Source organism: Diadema antillarum, unplaced genomic scaffold, assembly GCF_040938485.1.
Source record: "Diadema antillarum isolate AM-2024a unplaced genomic scaffold, OU_Dant_1.0 seq00001770_RagTag, whole genome shotgun sequence".
Taxonomy (NCBI): Eukaryota; Metazoa; Echinodermata; class Echinoidea; order Diadematoida; family Diadematidae; genus Diadema; species Diadema antillarum.
In genome coordinates, this window is record NW_027272451.1 from 105,482 (window position 1) to 121,414 (window position 15,933).

Sequence of the window (15,933 nt, forward strand, 5' to 3'; positions counted from 1 at the left end):
AACATTACGAGGAAAAAAAAAATAATTGGCATAGATTGTTGGCAATATTTATGGAAATGACATCCTGCCTCAGCAGTTACCAAACATTATCTTCAAACTGCAGGGAGAAGGGAGGAAGCTGGATGAATCAAATTTGACGCTGAGCCCTGTATCCCCAGGCACTCTTCGAAATCCTCCTATTGAGGTTGATTGATATAATGACATATTGGCTATCACACATTCGCTCAGATCTGACACGAGGGCATTGGAGCAATATGAGCGCTATACGCAATTTCACTGCTAGCTTCTCGGATTGTGGGGAATAGGAAAAATCATCTCATTTTTCTTCTTCCTCCACAGTCAATGAAATATGAATATTGCATATATCCAGAAGACGATAAACGGAGACTATTGAAACCTTGCCACTGCTCAATTTATCTATTTTTATTAGCATTATTCAGTATTTTATTCAAGCTCAACTATCCTGCACTCTCAGATTGTATGAGATATTTAAGCAGTATGCCCCCTCCTTTTTTTTGGGGGGGGGGGGAGGGAAGGGTTGAGGGTTGGGGAGTAGCTTGTTATGTTTTGTTTAACAATCAAATGCTGCCAACCAAATTTAGAACATGAAAAACAATGCAGGTAGGGGATTTCCAAACAGCTTCCCGTTTGCGGCACAAGCTCTTGTGAGTCATGAGTTCCCTGGCATGGGTGAAAATAAAGTTGCCCTCAGAGATCCTTCGGCGATCCATCAGCGTGGCACGGCAAGCATGTTTTTGTCTCTGCCAGCTATAACACACCCTCTGGAGCAGAGCATATCGGTGGCTGACGACAGGTTGATTCTAACTGCTGGGGGGAAAGCCCCTCCCAAGTAAGTTACACTTTCATAAATTAGGAAGAGGGGTGGTGAGTTGTGGTTAGAAAGAGGATATTGTGGTAATATCCCCCCCCCCCCCTTTCGTTCTATCCCTCTTTAGCACAAGAACCATAGTGCAAGACCAGAACACACATGTACATGTAAACAGAAGTAAACAAAGGAAGGTGTTTACCAATTGGCACAGCTTTGAGAACCCGATTGTGGCTACAAATGACATGATTTTCATGTGCAGCTATTGTAATCAATTTAGAGATATTTGACATTTCCTAATGCCCTTGATTCCATATTCCATTCTCCTGCTTATGGAAGTACCTTCTTCTCAAAAGAGTGTTTTATCTCTGACAGTTACGACAAAGGATAAATGTTATGTACCAATAGATTTTCCTTTAATGTCAATGAGAAGTCAAATTAATGTCACTTCTGTCAACTTGCAAAAACTTCCAGGGAACTAAATCCCTGCATGGAAACTGTCTACTCACAGACAACACAAGTAGCTAATATGTCTTAGCTATAATCTAGAGTCACACGAAGGCACTTTCCATACAGTAATCTGAAAGTGAGAAGACCCTTGCGAAAAATGTCCACACCGACCTTTTCCCCAATCCCAATTTGGAGGGGGGGGGGGGGGGGGGGATCTGGATTCCGGCCACTTTAGCCCATGAGGCTCTGCAGCAGGATCCTGCGCTACCCACCACGATGCTCACAACACCTGTGCCAATTTGTTTGTACAGATCGCCGCTTAGCCTCCCAGAATCTCACGGGCGAAAGCGAGAGCTGAGATGGCAATCACAGAAAGACAGTTTTTGCGCACAAAGTAATTGGTGCCCTTGGCCTTTCTCTGCTTCTCCCCCTCCATCCCCCCTCCATCACCCACTGCCTTCCCCCAACCCTTTATTTCCTCTCTCTACCCTCCCCCATCCTAACCCCCTTCCCCGCCTCTCTTCCTCAGTCTGCCTCCTCTATCTCGCTCTGTATTTTTCATCCTCTCCTCCCTTCCTCTCTCTTTTGCTCTCTCTCTCTCTCTCTAACTCTTTGAAAATACCACAACGAATACGATGAACTTTTTCTTTAATTGGGCTAGGAGTGGGGAAGCTCTGTGGGTTCTGCATCGTTTCCTGGGGGTTAATTACTGTCCAGGATGCAGGGGCTACAACGGTTCCCACCTCACATACTGGATAGCTTCCTTCACGACAAGAGGAAGGGGGTTGGGAGGGGAAACACGGGCCATTGTCATTACCATACATAATGTTTGTTTTGTCTACCCGAGGTAAATTGTGCTTTCCTTGTGTAACCTGTCATTGCATTCCCCTTATAACGCCAAGAAAACTGCAAAATGAGCCGTCAGACTGAAAAAGGAGAGAAACTTGATTCATGATTGTTCGCATAGTTATGAAGTCTGATGTGTGAAATGACCTCCTAAAAGTTGTTTTCAAATGAAAACTTATCATTTTTTATGAAGCCTATTACAATGGACCTATATTATCTTTAAATAAGTAATCTGCAAAATTGGATGAATGTAAACTTCAAAACCGATTTTCTTCCACTGTTTCCACTGCTAATGATCTGACAAGTTTAATGTCATTGTTTATTTGTTTGGCTTGGTTCTTTCTCTCTTTTGTTTTGTTTCGTAAATACTGTTGATTTCTTGTATTTTGTTGAAGTTGTTGAAGTGCTTTGAGTCTGTATAGGAAAGGCGCTATATAAATATTGGTTATTATTATCATTATTACTATTACTATTACTATTACTATTATTATTGAAACTTACAGATTTAGTGGTAGGCTTTCGCACCCATTTTTGTATTCTTTATAAAATAAATTAAACAAAAATCATACATCGTTACAGTTTTAGAGAATTCAAAGAGAGCATAAACCCCTAAGTCAATGCTTGGCAAGTGCATCACACATTCATTCCAAAGGTGACGAGTCACATACAGGTATATTATTTAAGAGAAATACTGTACGCCACACTATAATTCTAGCAAGTCTCACTGGAAGCACATTGTGATTTACTCCAAAGTTTATGCCAATGTCCGATAGTCTCTCCCAAATTTCGGTTAAAGGTGCAATTGTAAAGTCAGACTACCGTGTGTCATGTTTTTAATATAACTTTATTGGTTGCACACCCATCAGCAATCGAATTGTTCAATGAATTTCCTTCAATTCCCTATGAAATGTTATGGCTTCCTTCCTGCTGCTATAAGCATGAATCAAGTCCAGTTACACTGGAGAAAAAAACAACAACAAAAACAGATGGAAATGAGTGGCAAAAGAACTGATACCAAGCAGTCCTTGAAAAGCGGAGAAATATCCAGCTACAAGATTAGACAGCAACATTTGACGAGATTCCAGATCTGAATATGCATGTCCAAAGTGGGATAGCAAATAGCAGCCAAGCATTCCCTTTGAGTTGACTGTATACAACAAATTAGAGGCAAAGGGTGTTAAATCACAAACATGACACCTATCTGGACACCACAGTGTTCAGTGAGACATTTGATAGAAACGAATGCAAAGTGGCTAACATGCAATAAAGTCAATAAAAGTCACTTAACACGGTAACTCCTGTGGGCGTCTAGGCATGAAAGCGTTACCAAGTGGAGATGTGCCTATGTATGTACATGGTGATGAATTATTAACCAGTCACAAATATATCACTACCAGGAAACTTGGGTGCTGGTAGTCAAATAAACATGATGTCTTCTTTGCCTTTATCAGCTGAGTAAATCATTACTGGCCTTCTTATCATGATCAAATGACAGGCCATGGAGTCAGTGCTTATATTTTACACCTGTTCAGTCACTCTAATCACAACAAAATACTGTATACGCCACATTTTACAAGGTTTCAATTTTCGCAAATTTTGCAAGTTGCATGTTATTTGCAAATTTAAAAAACACACAAAAATTATCAACTTTGATCGCGACATTAATGTGATGTGCACATATGCATTTCTACGTGCAGTTCTGTACTCCACAATCACTACTTTAACCAATTTGCAAAATTGTCAGGAAGTCCCGATTCGCGAAATATGACTCGCTAAATATATGGCGTATACAGAACTGTATGAATTGAAATTTTCATGATAGGTTTATTTTTGTGAATTATGCAAATCACCTTTGACCTGCTAAAATAACAATGCGCAAATATAAAACATATGAAAAAATCATGAAAAAAAAATCAAGTAATGCCAGTGCTAAATTGGGCACAACTAGTGACTACTCTAAGTCTAGGATGCTGCGTGGGTTATGACATAGCGATATCTGGGATATAACGACAGGCAGATAGAGTGCTTCCAATGTAGAACATACTACTGTAAAAAGTGGATATTTTCGCATGAACATTTTTTTGTGCTCTGCCAAGTACGATGAACTTCCCATGTTTTTAACTCCGCATAATCAAGACATTAAATAATGGTACATATAACAAGCAAAAATATTTGCATGCTTTTATTTTCCCACTAGTTTCTGGTTGCATGAAATCCGCGAAAAAATTTCCACATGGTGAAAAATTCCACTTTTATGATACTTGTCTATCTAAGAGGAATCAATGAGTAAAAACATTTAGTACTAGTATTGCTGCTTGTAATTCATTCTTATTCACATCATGAAAGATGAAGTAATGATTATGAGACCCTCGCACCGTGAAATAAACAACATGCCAAGATGTCCGACAACAAGAATTTTCGCGAAAATATCTGTATGCAAAAACTTCAGCTCGAACAGTTATCCAATTCAACTAACTCCTACAATCAATCAGTTAAAATAACCATTTTGATGCTACCCTCATGGCTAGACTAGCATTTCACACTTTCAAAAAGCTTCGGCTAACATTTTTGTCTTGTGCCTTGAAAATTCCTACTCCTCTTTCCATGAAATGTGGATTTGAGTAATCACTTCTCATCAGCCACTCACCCAGATGAACGAAATTATGCCCAGTCTATAAATAGTAACCCCACAGGAAGAGGACTGACACACTCAAAACCAACAGGAGGAACATTGTGGCTAAAAACAGACACATTTTTTTTTTTTTTTTTGCTATGGACGTGCTGGGGAGTTGAGTGCATATTTATACACACACACGACCATTTCGAGGACTCTCCATGATTCTAAATATACTTCCCATGAAATTGTGAGTTCAGAGTGGGGAATTTGGGACAAAGTCGGAGTTAGCTTTTAAAGTTCATGTTAACTAGCTAGCGTGTGGTCTTTTCCACATGAGCAATTCCAAAAGTAACCTGTCCTCATATGATCACAGGTAGTCAATAAAGTCTCTCACGGATAATGCTTGATGGATATAATAATGAGAGGGAAAACAGAAGATACTGTAAAACGAGGAATTTTCGCGTGCATTTTAATTTCGCGAATTTCGCGAGCGCCGAAATTCGCGAAATTAAAATGCACACGAAAGTTTTTGTCTACACTACATGCATTGAACGCCAGTGGCAATTCGTGAAAATTTCATGCCATGAAAAAGGCTCTCGGCTCCAATTCGCGAAAATTTCATGCCGCGAATATATCATGTTTTACAGTAACCAGAATCAGGTATCCAAAGCTTTCACAGTGTAAAACAATACCAAACATGTCTTATGCACACCGGTCATTCTGAATAACTTAATTCCTGAGAAATCAAAAAATTCACACATCAATCTCTGCATACTCTGATCAAAATAATGAATTTATGACTTCTAGAAGAAAAAAACCCCTGTAATTTGAAACTTCAGTCAATACATTAATATTACAAATGGTAATGGATTTTACTATATTTTGTTTTATTGATGGACTCGTCATTCATTAAAACCTTCCTTTAACTCATACATTCTCTGCAAAGCCTCTAAAGCACAATGCTTATCTTCTATTTTCATTTACTTATTCACGGAGGTATTATATATATATATCTACACACCTACACATCTATTCCATCATCATTTCTGGGGGGCGTTTCATGAAGGAATTTGTCAGATAAAATGTCCGAAAAGTCAATTATATCCGACAAGTTCAGAGAAATCAGCCAATCAGACTAAAGAATTTCTCAAAACTTGTCGGATATAATTGACTTGTCAGATATTTTATCCGACAAGATCCTTCATGAAATGCCCCCCTGGTCAATTAATCATTCATTCTTTTTTATTCATCAGGATTTACTAAGAATTCATTTCCTTTCAAAGGGGGCGAGTTCCCGGGTTTTGTCTCTTTCATGTTCATATCAAGTGCTGAAATCAATTTGTTGGAAAAGCATCTCCCTTTTCATCACTGTTAATAATTGATTCCCTTTAAATGCAACCTATGGCTAGTTAACACTTGACTGCTTCCCACAAGCTGGGCTGGTTACTGTGCAGCTCTATTAATAAATCACTGACAATGCATTCCGGTTGCCATTTCAACACCTGCCCTTAGTCTATGCTCTGCATGCCTACTTTCCATTCGCAATCAAAGCTCTCGCGCTGATGAGCCGCCATACCTCATCATTGCGTTTTCTTCTTTATCCTCCCACATCGCTGCATACCCCGCGTTTCAATTTTGACAACTCATCACTAGTCTACCACTTCAGCCACCTGTTGGTCCCTCGGTATCGCGGTGCCATGACCGGGAAGAAAGCATAGAGTTTGCGCAGCCATACTAGTCCAGTCTTAACTGGGCCTGTGTGGTCTTAGGCATCAGGCAACGCACTCTGCGGCTGGCATATAATCCGCTCACAACCACCGGGGGATGTGGCGATATCATCCACTATGAAGTAATACACGGAGATAACTCTTCCCCCACGCCGCGCGGGAGCAAAGCAGCCAAATGTCACGCGACAATTGAGGGAGTCAACATCCGCTCATGCAAAGATTCCAGCGAGTCGCACTCAATCGCTGCGCCCAGAATACATGGCACATCAGGGGCATTTAAATCACAGAATCGTTTTAAATCTCAACAATCACACTGCTATTCATACCCGAAAATACCACTTTACAGCTTTTCCATGGTGGTAGAACTGTGCACACTCTTCTCAAATCACAAGTCAATCTATGTGACACTATATCTCAGTGAATATCTCTACTACTGTATATGCCATATATTTTGTGGGTTTTTTACTTTTGCAAATTTCACTAGTCGAGTGCTATTCAAGAATTTTAAAACACATAGAATCATCAACTCTGATCCCGACATGAATGTGATGTTCACACTTACATGTCTCTATCAATAACTGTACACCACAATCGTGAATTCAATCACTCGCTAACATGATATTTAGCCCCGATTTGTTAAAAATTAGACTCGCTAAATATATGGAGTATACAGTACTTGAGAGTACATTCTGCCTCTTTAAATCCGTCTACAAACCCGAACTTACTCTGCACTGATCTGTAATTCCTGACTTGCCATTCCAAAAATGTCAATGTTTTAGCTCTTGCTCAGCTTGAGAGACCAGCAATCAAAAAGTTTGACATGTGTAAAGTACACAAAATATCATGTGACATACAAGTTCAAACCTCACAAGTTGGCGACAATCATTAATGAATGGACACTGATTTCAAGTGTGCGACAAGGGTTCTATTTGCTTTCTACTTGCTTCCTTTCTGAGCCAAATTCTTATTACTGTATTCCGAAATTCATTCGGGGGGGGGGGGGGGGGGGGAGGGAGAAAATAGGGCAAGCCAAAGCCTGATTTATAAACTTATTCTATGCAATCTGTAGTTCTACTGAAGACCATCTGTCTTGATCATTACTTATGAGAGTAAGCCCTACCTTGAGTGGCAATAACCTCAACATAACACCCGTTTAGTTTGGATACAAACTAGGTCAGAAAACTCACTGGTTACTCAAGTTACTGTGCAAACCATGGCGCGGCTAGAGTGAGCACTCTTATTCAGCTCTTCTGCTGATTTGTGTGCGCTATTAATAGCGGGCTGGCTCGCCTGCACTCGGCAACGTATGCGGAAGTGGCAATTAAACCTGCGATGCCAACAACATGCGCACACAAATGCACGTACGCACACATCAGTGGGTCCATCGACTTGATGAAGCCTGTGCCCTTGGTGGGTGGGAGGAATCTTTATGTGGGAGTGCCCAGTCGGAGATGACCTTGTTATTCCCCCGAGGCAGAACGAATGGACCTTCCATCCATTGTCACATTTTCGCTGGACCCCACCGTTGCGTGACGGGACATTGGATGCTGAGCACGCAGTGTGCGCATATGACATCACTGTCACTATTTTGTTAATGTTCTGACACTTCTCAATTTGCTAATTAACAACAAATCAACATTTCTCTCAACATTACTTTCAAGATAATACATGAGAAGTTTTACAACTGCCAGAGAGCACAGAAATACACTTAGACAGCAACAGCAGGATACTTACGATGCAGGACCATTCTTCATGGCCCTCATCTTGAGCCGATTGGCCTTGTTGATTTTGGCCTGGTACTGCTTCCGGAATAACTTGTTGGCAGGTCGGCCCGGCCCAGGTCTCCCTGGACCAGGCCTCCCTGGCCCGGGCCTCCCCAGTCCTGGCCTTCCTGGCCCTGGCCTGCCAGGACCCAGCCGTCCCGTCCCAGGGCCCTTGCCTGTCCTGCATGGCTTACACCGCCATGAACCTAATCAAAGGCAAGTTTGGAGAGGGGGAAATAAATGAAAACAGGAAATAAAAGAGAAAACGAAGAGATAATACTACCAGTGCATTTATATGCATTCAATTTGATCTTTAAATTTGATGGAATCCAACTTCAATCTCAACAGAATACTTAGTGTCGTTATACACGAGGCTAAAGGCACATTATAAATTTGCTGACCAAAACACAAAGAAGTATGAGTTAAGTTCTCACCATTTTTACATTAGGCAGCTTTAGATTTTCGCAAAGGGGACATTCAGAGGGAAAAAGCATGTTCTGAGCATGCGCAGAAGCGCGCGTCAAATTGATTTATTTTTAGCTTGCATCATCTGAGTTTTTCACTACGCGTTCTGAGCTATTTTTACGTCCGTACAATTTGCGACATAGGGAGCTACTTCATGCACTGATCATATGGGGGCGCCATTTTATCTTTTATACGTTGCGTCCCAGCGTAATCTAAAGCTACTTTTCAGCACGACGAAGGGGAGAGGAGAACGTCCAGCTCAAGCGTCGTCTCAAGCGTCCGCGCTGCAAATCTAAAGCTCCCTATTATGTCAATCAAAGCATAATCATCAGGACTATTTTTGCGAAAAGAAAGCACATAATGAATAAATTAGAATAACTTTAATAAAAATGAGGGAGCTAATGATAAACAAAGTTCGAAGATTGTGAGTAATTTTCTCATATAGAAATTTCATTTCTACCTTTCATTTTCTGTCATTGAGTGGTATTTCCCAAGAATGTCTCAAAATATCCCTTGCATTGTTTGCCTACATAAGCATAAAAAGGTCTATTCACGAATAGAATTAGACTTTCTGAAAAAAAAAATCAAAATGATTTCTCCTGCAGTCCTCGACTATTTAAAACACATCATATATATCTCCACATTTGCAGCATGTATCTGAGATTCAATGCACAATGCAGGATATCATTTCCTATCATTTGACTATCATTTTGCAAATCAATGCCTTCAATCTGTGCATTCAAACTTTTCAGGACCACATATCAAAGGAAAGGAAATACTGTCCAAAAGGCATTTCTAAACACTCCTGATCTACTTCCCTCTCGCCGCTCTTGACCGACATCACAAAAGATTACGAGGAACGCGCAATGTCACCACGCAGTAACTTGCTCAATCAACTCTACTTGATGATCTCTTCTTAAATGGCAAATTTGACCCAATGAAATTACAGGTGCTTGATTTGAAGGCCCGCCTGTCTCGAACCTTGCTTCACGGAGAAGGCTGCATGTATTGCGCCTGAACTACAATAATTAGGGTCCCCATGGCAACATGTCAGATGCTCGCAAAAAAAAAAAAAAAAAAAAATTGATTGCTGACGGGCTATTTAGTTACTGCAAATGTCGTAGGTGGCAGTTGCTGTACAGAGCTTTTTTAAACCAGCTCTTTCTCATGTGTGACGTGCATGGGTTTATTGTAGGAGATTGATACCAATTGTTACTAGCGTGATATTCATAACTACCTCTCTTGGAGAAGTCTGTGCCTTTAAATATCTTCTCTTTTTTTTTTTACATATATGGTGCCATACAAATGCTGTGAATCATCACCATAATCATCATAACACAAACCTTTCGGGATGCGTTTCAAGGGTGGCTTGAGGCAACTGGCGTGGAACCCAAGATTGCAGGTTTCGCACACTAGTAAATCCTGAAAGAAAAACAAAACAAATCAGGATAATTTCAGTAGTGGCATCACTTTTCTCCAAGTTAAAATTGAAAAAAGAAAAAATGTTCTATTGATTAATCACACTGAGGCACCCCAAACAGGTGCTTTCCTTAAGCTGAAGAGATTAATCAAGCTCAGATTTTTCCAACGTATACAAAACAAAACCCTAACAGTCAAGATTTTGTTGACCTTTGTATAGGATGCTTAAGACATTTACACATTTTTGAAGAGGTATTGTACACGTTCATTTTGACCTTCAGTACGTTCCAGGAAGTAATGACCCACTCATCTGGCTTTTCTCAACCTTGTTTCTAGTTTGTTTTTGTTTGTTTTTTCCTTCTTTTTCTCCGGTCACGGTCTCAAGACCTTTATATAAACAAGGGGATGCAGCATTTCTCTCATACCCACCCCCCTCTTTCTCAGTTCACAAAAGTCTCTATCATTTTTTTTTTTCCAAAACAAATGGCAGTTCAATGCCATCCAGTCACAACTATTACAAAGCAATATGATTCGAAGAAATCTTAACACTGACCTCCATTATGGAAAAACACTTACAAGTTGCAACTCTCTATATTATGGTTTCAGGAATGAACGGTCGATTGAAGCATGGGTATGCTAGTGGCATGAAATATAATTTATGAAATTATGCTGAAAATTGGACGAGGTACCCCTCTTTTTCAAATTTGTTGGTCTTGACATGATTTGTAGGTCACAGTGACAGAGAAAAACAATAACAAAACAAACAAACAAGGGTATCTGCAGCCAACACTTTCGGCAGGATAACTGAAATAATACTTAAGATTTCAAAAAAACAATACTATGCAATTCTAGAAATCAGTATCTTTGCTATTGCAACACGTATTATGCACAATAAGATGATTGATTTCATCGCTTTTATTCTCGTAATTCTATTTTTTCTTACATCACTAACATACTCATGGTTACTACATGGATTTATTATTCTTAATCATTATCACATGCATCACATGCAGTGCCACTGGTAATTACAGCAATTAAAAGGAAAAAGTAGCAGGAGCAGCACCAGTTATTCACTATCATGGTCAATAATATCACTATCAAGATTATGATCACTATTGCAAAATATTCAATTGCCATAAAGACAAAGCATATTTTTTGACAGACACATTAGCCCATGCCTTTGCACTGATAATTATGACCATACGAGTCATTGATAAAATTTCTCAAACCCCCCCCCCCAAAAAAAAAGAAAGCAAAACAAAACAAAAACAAAACTAGCATATCTCATGTCGCATCCCGTGTTATCTTGATCAGGCTAGGCAGGCAATTCTGCCAGTTTTACCGTGTTGTCACGCTTATTGCAGATTGCACATGTTTTGCACTCGGCACACTGCCAACGACTGTGTCGGATGCGCTCCATCAGCGCCGATGAATACTTGAGACATGTCGGGTGACCTGTGCAACAGACAGAGAGAAGGCGGAGAGAAGGAGAGAAAAGTGTCAAGCGTGAATCATACATGTGTGTGTGTGTGTGTGTGTGTGTGGGTCCAAGAATTCCTCCATGGAAATCCCAACACATCATCTGGCGAGAGAAGCGGATGATCATCCAAGAACCACACCGTGGTCACACCTATCATCAACTGATACAATTGGAGCAAATATTCCGTGTTGAGAAATATCCTAGAGGTGAAAGCACTTCTGTACACCAGTTCATTTCTCCATGAGGAAAAAACAAACAAACAAACAGACAAACAAATAAAAATATACATCAAACGAAAATATCAATATATTTATCTAAATACTTCTGTTCCGGACAAAAATGATGAGCTAGACACCAATACAGTACTTTTAAAAATCTATTTTCCATTTCAAGGATGGCCATAACAACTTACAAGCATACATATACTATTGAGAAAGTAAAAGGTTTATGGTCCATGAGGAATTATCACACAAGTTCAATCATTCACCATTGTAGGTCAACCCATAGACCCTACAGGTACTGTGTCAAACGACAGAGAAAAAGTCCAGAAACCCCATCCCTTCATTTGTGTTTTTCTGCCTCCGCCATAAAGTGTCGCCGGAAGCATTTTAGTTTCTGGGTTGTCTGTTCATCTGTCCAACCTTTCTTAGATCCGTCCAGAATTGCTTTTGTGGATGACATAACTCAAGAACCATTTAAGGTATCCAAATGAAACTTGGCATATGTAGGGCCTTTACTATGAGTGGACGAAGCTGCGCATACATGTATCAACTTGTGGGGACACATGCTAAAGGTCAAAGGTCATGAGTCAAGGTCATATTCCTAAATTTCATTTGTTCTTGGCTATACTGCAAAAGGAAATTATCAAACCCACACAGCATGAATCACAGTGACCTCATAGAAAATACGATGAACATTTGAGTGGATGTACGATAATCCACAGGGCCCAACATTACCATTTTCCTTCACTTGTCTGTCTTACTTTATTGACATGTACCCGTACATCTCGAAATGTATGCATTCTCATCCTTGTCAAATGACTGATAGTTGGAATGTAAGTCACCTTGACCATGAAAGTTACCTCTTCAACATTACTCTTCTGGTTAATATAGTAGTCATCAGACAGCCATTGAGAATTTGAGCAGCTTCCTGAATTTTTCTGCAATTACAGTGGCTACAATACCAAAAATTGCTATAAAAATTTTCTCTTTGAACACTATCTCCCATCTCTTCCGCTACCCCCTTATTCTTTTATTTTTTTCTTTCTTCCTCGCCACGTCCCCCCCCCCCCTTCTCCCAAACAAGCTTACAAATCACATCACTATTACTCCACACTTAATATCTGATAAATCATCTTTGCCCACAGGCAACAGTGTGAGAAGGCTGCTGACGTGAATAGTTGGGCTGAGGAGGAACTCTGTGGAAAGTCACAGGCGACTTGTGCCGTTCACACCTTGCGACAGCAAACAGTGATCTCTCATTTGGGATTGCTGAATGGCAAGTATCACGTGACAGCCCACTGTGTGTAAAAAGACTTCATCACCACTCATTATGTTCATAGTTCACCGGATTTCTATACCCACGTCATCAGTGGGGCGTGAGTATCTGCACAATCATGTTTTAGCTGATGGTAATTTGATCCATCATTAATATCATAGCTGGTCTGCTTTTTCTTCTTGCTGTTGTTGTTGTTGGTGGTGGTGGTTCTTAAAAAGGGCAGTAGCTTTTTGCCTCAGGTGGTGTTAGAACAGATATCGACCCTACCATCTCCCGAACCCGACTCCAGCACTGCACACGGTGACGACACACCAACACGTCTCATGTACATCCTTCATCACTGTGCCCCATGTGCACACGCACGTACTGGGAGTCATCTGACCGGTTGCCATGGAGGGCCGTACACAGACGATATCCATTCAATCAGGCCAGTGGATGCATTTCATTACTCTCGCGAAGGCCAATTTTGCACAGACTCGATAGTGCCGCTAGATAATCTGCCTAATTAAAACAGCGTGATTGGAATACCAACACACTCCTACATCGCAAATGTCATTAACTAATCATGTCTATTATTTCCCCGACATAGAGAGGTCTAGCTAATCAACAGATGCACACACACGCATAAATAAATACAGTAATGCCAATGTTACATCCATTATCTACTGTCCCGACCTTACATGCAGTCACAGTATTATATATACAATTGTACACGAGTAGCCCATATAGAAGGTCAGCATGGGCATCGACTACATGCATGTTGTACTTCATTTTGCAATATTTTTCTATTATCATGAATTCACAGGTAATAAGTTTCTTGTTGCTTCTTTTCCAAATGTCCTCACTAGTGTAAGTATAAAAATGATGAGGAAAAAGAGTCTTCAATAACTGGCCCTTCATGGAATTATGCACATAGGCCCTATATAAGTGCTTTTTTTTTTTCAAGACACCATTCACCTGCATATGACAGTAGTGAAACGTAGAAACGCTTAGATTAATATTACTCCAAATTACAAATGACCGTCATACATGTACAAAAGCTGTAACATGGAATTCACATCTTGGAATAGTCTGCTCTGGCACAGACGGCATCTCCTGAAGTCTTCTCACCAATAAATTTGACCAATGACATGCTTCTCAATTCTGCTATTGGCCGAGATATCAAAGGGTACTAGCATCACTGAAGTGTATACATGTATACACGTATATACACACACAAAAAAGTTCATTTACCCCACTTGCTGGGTAAGAAGACCCAAACTTTCTCAGGAAGGTTACAGTAGTATTGTGCCCTGCCGCTTCATTGTCTGCTTCAGTATTCGGTGATAGAATCATGAAGCAAGCAAATGGTATAAATACTTCAGTATTCAAATAAGCAGCTTTTGAAATGGAGGGGGGGGGGTGGGGGAAGTCCTTCAAATATTGTCATGTCAAGAGAAGAAATTTGAGGTGACATTCTACTACTCTCAAGCAATGAAACCATACCTTAACAGACTACGAACTGCTTGAAAACAGTGCCGCATTTGCATTACCATGGCAACCTCAACAGTCCATGCCAGGTTTCTACGGAATGCAGGAAGTTTGAGAATGTGCCAGGAAATACGTTCGTGTTCATATCCAGTGGGCACGATTACATTCGACTAGAAACATATCTCCTGCAATCAACAATATTGTGCGACGACACATCTTATGACCCATGACAAGCGAGCGCTTCTATGTGGTTCACAGCCGAAATGTACCCCTGATTGTTTTCGGACCCAGAGGTGTTCTCTAGAGCTTGACACAGACTTGTGTTCCAGACTCGACCCCAGAGAGTCTAGGGTAACATTTCATCATCGCCGACTGGAGGTTATTCTGTGTCATGCATCTTATGAGACGGTTTTCAAAAGTCTTCTTTGGAGGGTAACCCCCGCCCCCCTTTCCAATCTGTGATATAGGTAAGCTTTGGTAAATGCATTTACATTTTCAGGAGACACTTGTCTCATGTTTCTTCGTGGATGATATAAATCTGTTAAGTTGATGGACAAGAGATAAAAAAAGTGCACAAGAATAAAACCTCACTGAGCTTTTTCGCATTAAGAATTTCTGGAAGTCTGTTAGGCCAACAATTTGTTTGTATGTATCTAAACCTCGCCTGCATTAATTCCATTTAATGTCTTTCTGGTTGAGTGTGATTGTGACAGAAAAGAAGTATTGGGTACTTCAATTACTGAGAAGGGCTTTTTACACTTGTAAATTTTTGCTTAGTCCCGTGGGGTGGGGCTAAGGGGGGGCCTTAGCCCCACCATTGGTACGGGACTATCCTTAGCCCTCTTTCTGTTTACACTCGTTTTTGTCAAAGTGGGCTAGCCCCACCGATAGTCCGGTACTATCTGGCCCTGCAAAATAGCAGGGTTAGCACCGCAATTGCGGTGCCAAGCAAGTGAGTGTAAACAGAATGAAAAAATAATCCTGGGCTAAGCGACGGAGACGAAGTCCGACCCTCACTGACCAATCAGAAACGAGGTAATCAAGCGCTGCCGGTGCGTGCGTGTATGTGTACAGTACACAGCGTAATCATGAATATTCATGTGGTTTGGAAAGTCCGGGGCTAAGAAATACGAGTGTAAAAAGGTAAGTTTTCTCCTTAGCCCCGGACAAGAGATAGTACGGGACTAATTGGCCAGTGTAAAAAGCTGAAAAAATTGGTACGGGACTAACGATAGTCTTGGGTCAGAGAAAGTCCGGGGTTAAGAAACACAAGTGTAAAAAGGGCTGTAGTTTCTTAGGGATGCATTCACCTTTATGAACATAATAAGCACAGCGATTATGAGAAGAAAAGTATGAAATACAGTCAACCTTAC

The 15,933-nt window shown here is 40.5% G+C and overlaps 1 pseudogene; it reads right to left on the reverse strand.

The window, feature by feature from the left end:
- Window positions 1-15,933, reverse strand: part of LOC139712186 (uncharacterized) — a 151,016-nt pseudogene that overhangs the window by 66,880 nt on the left and 68,203 nt on the right.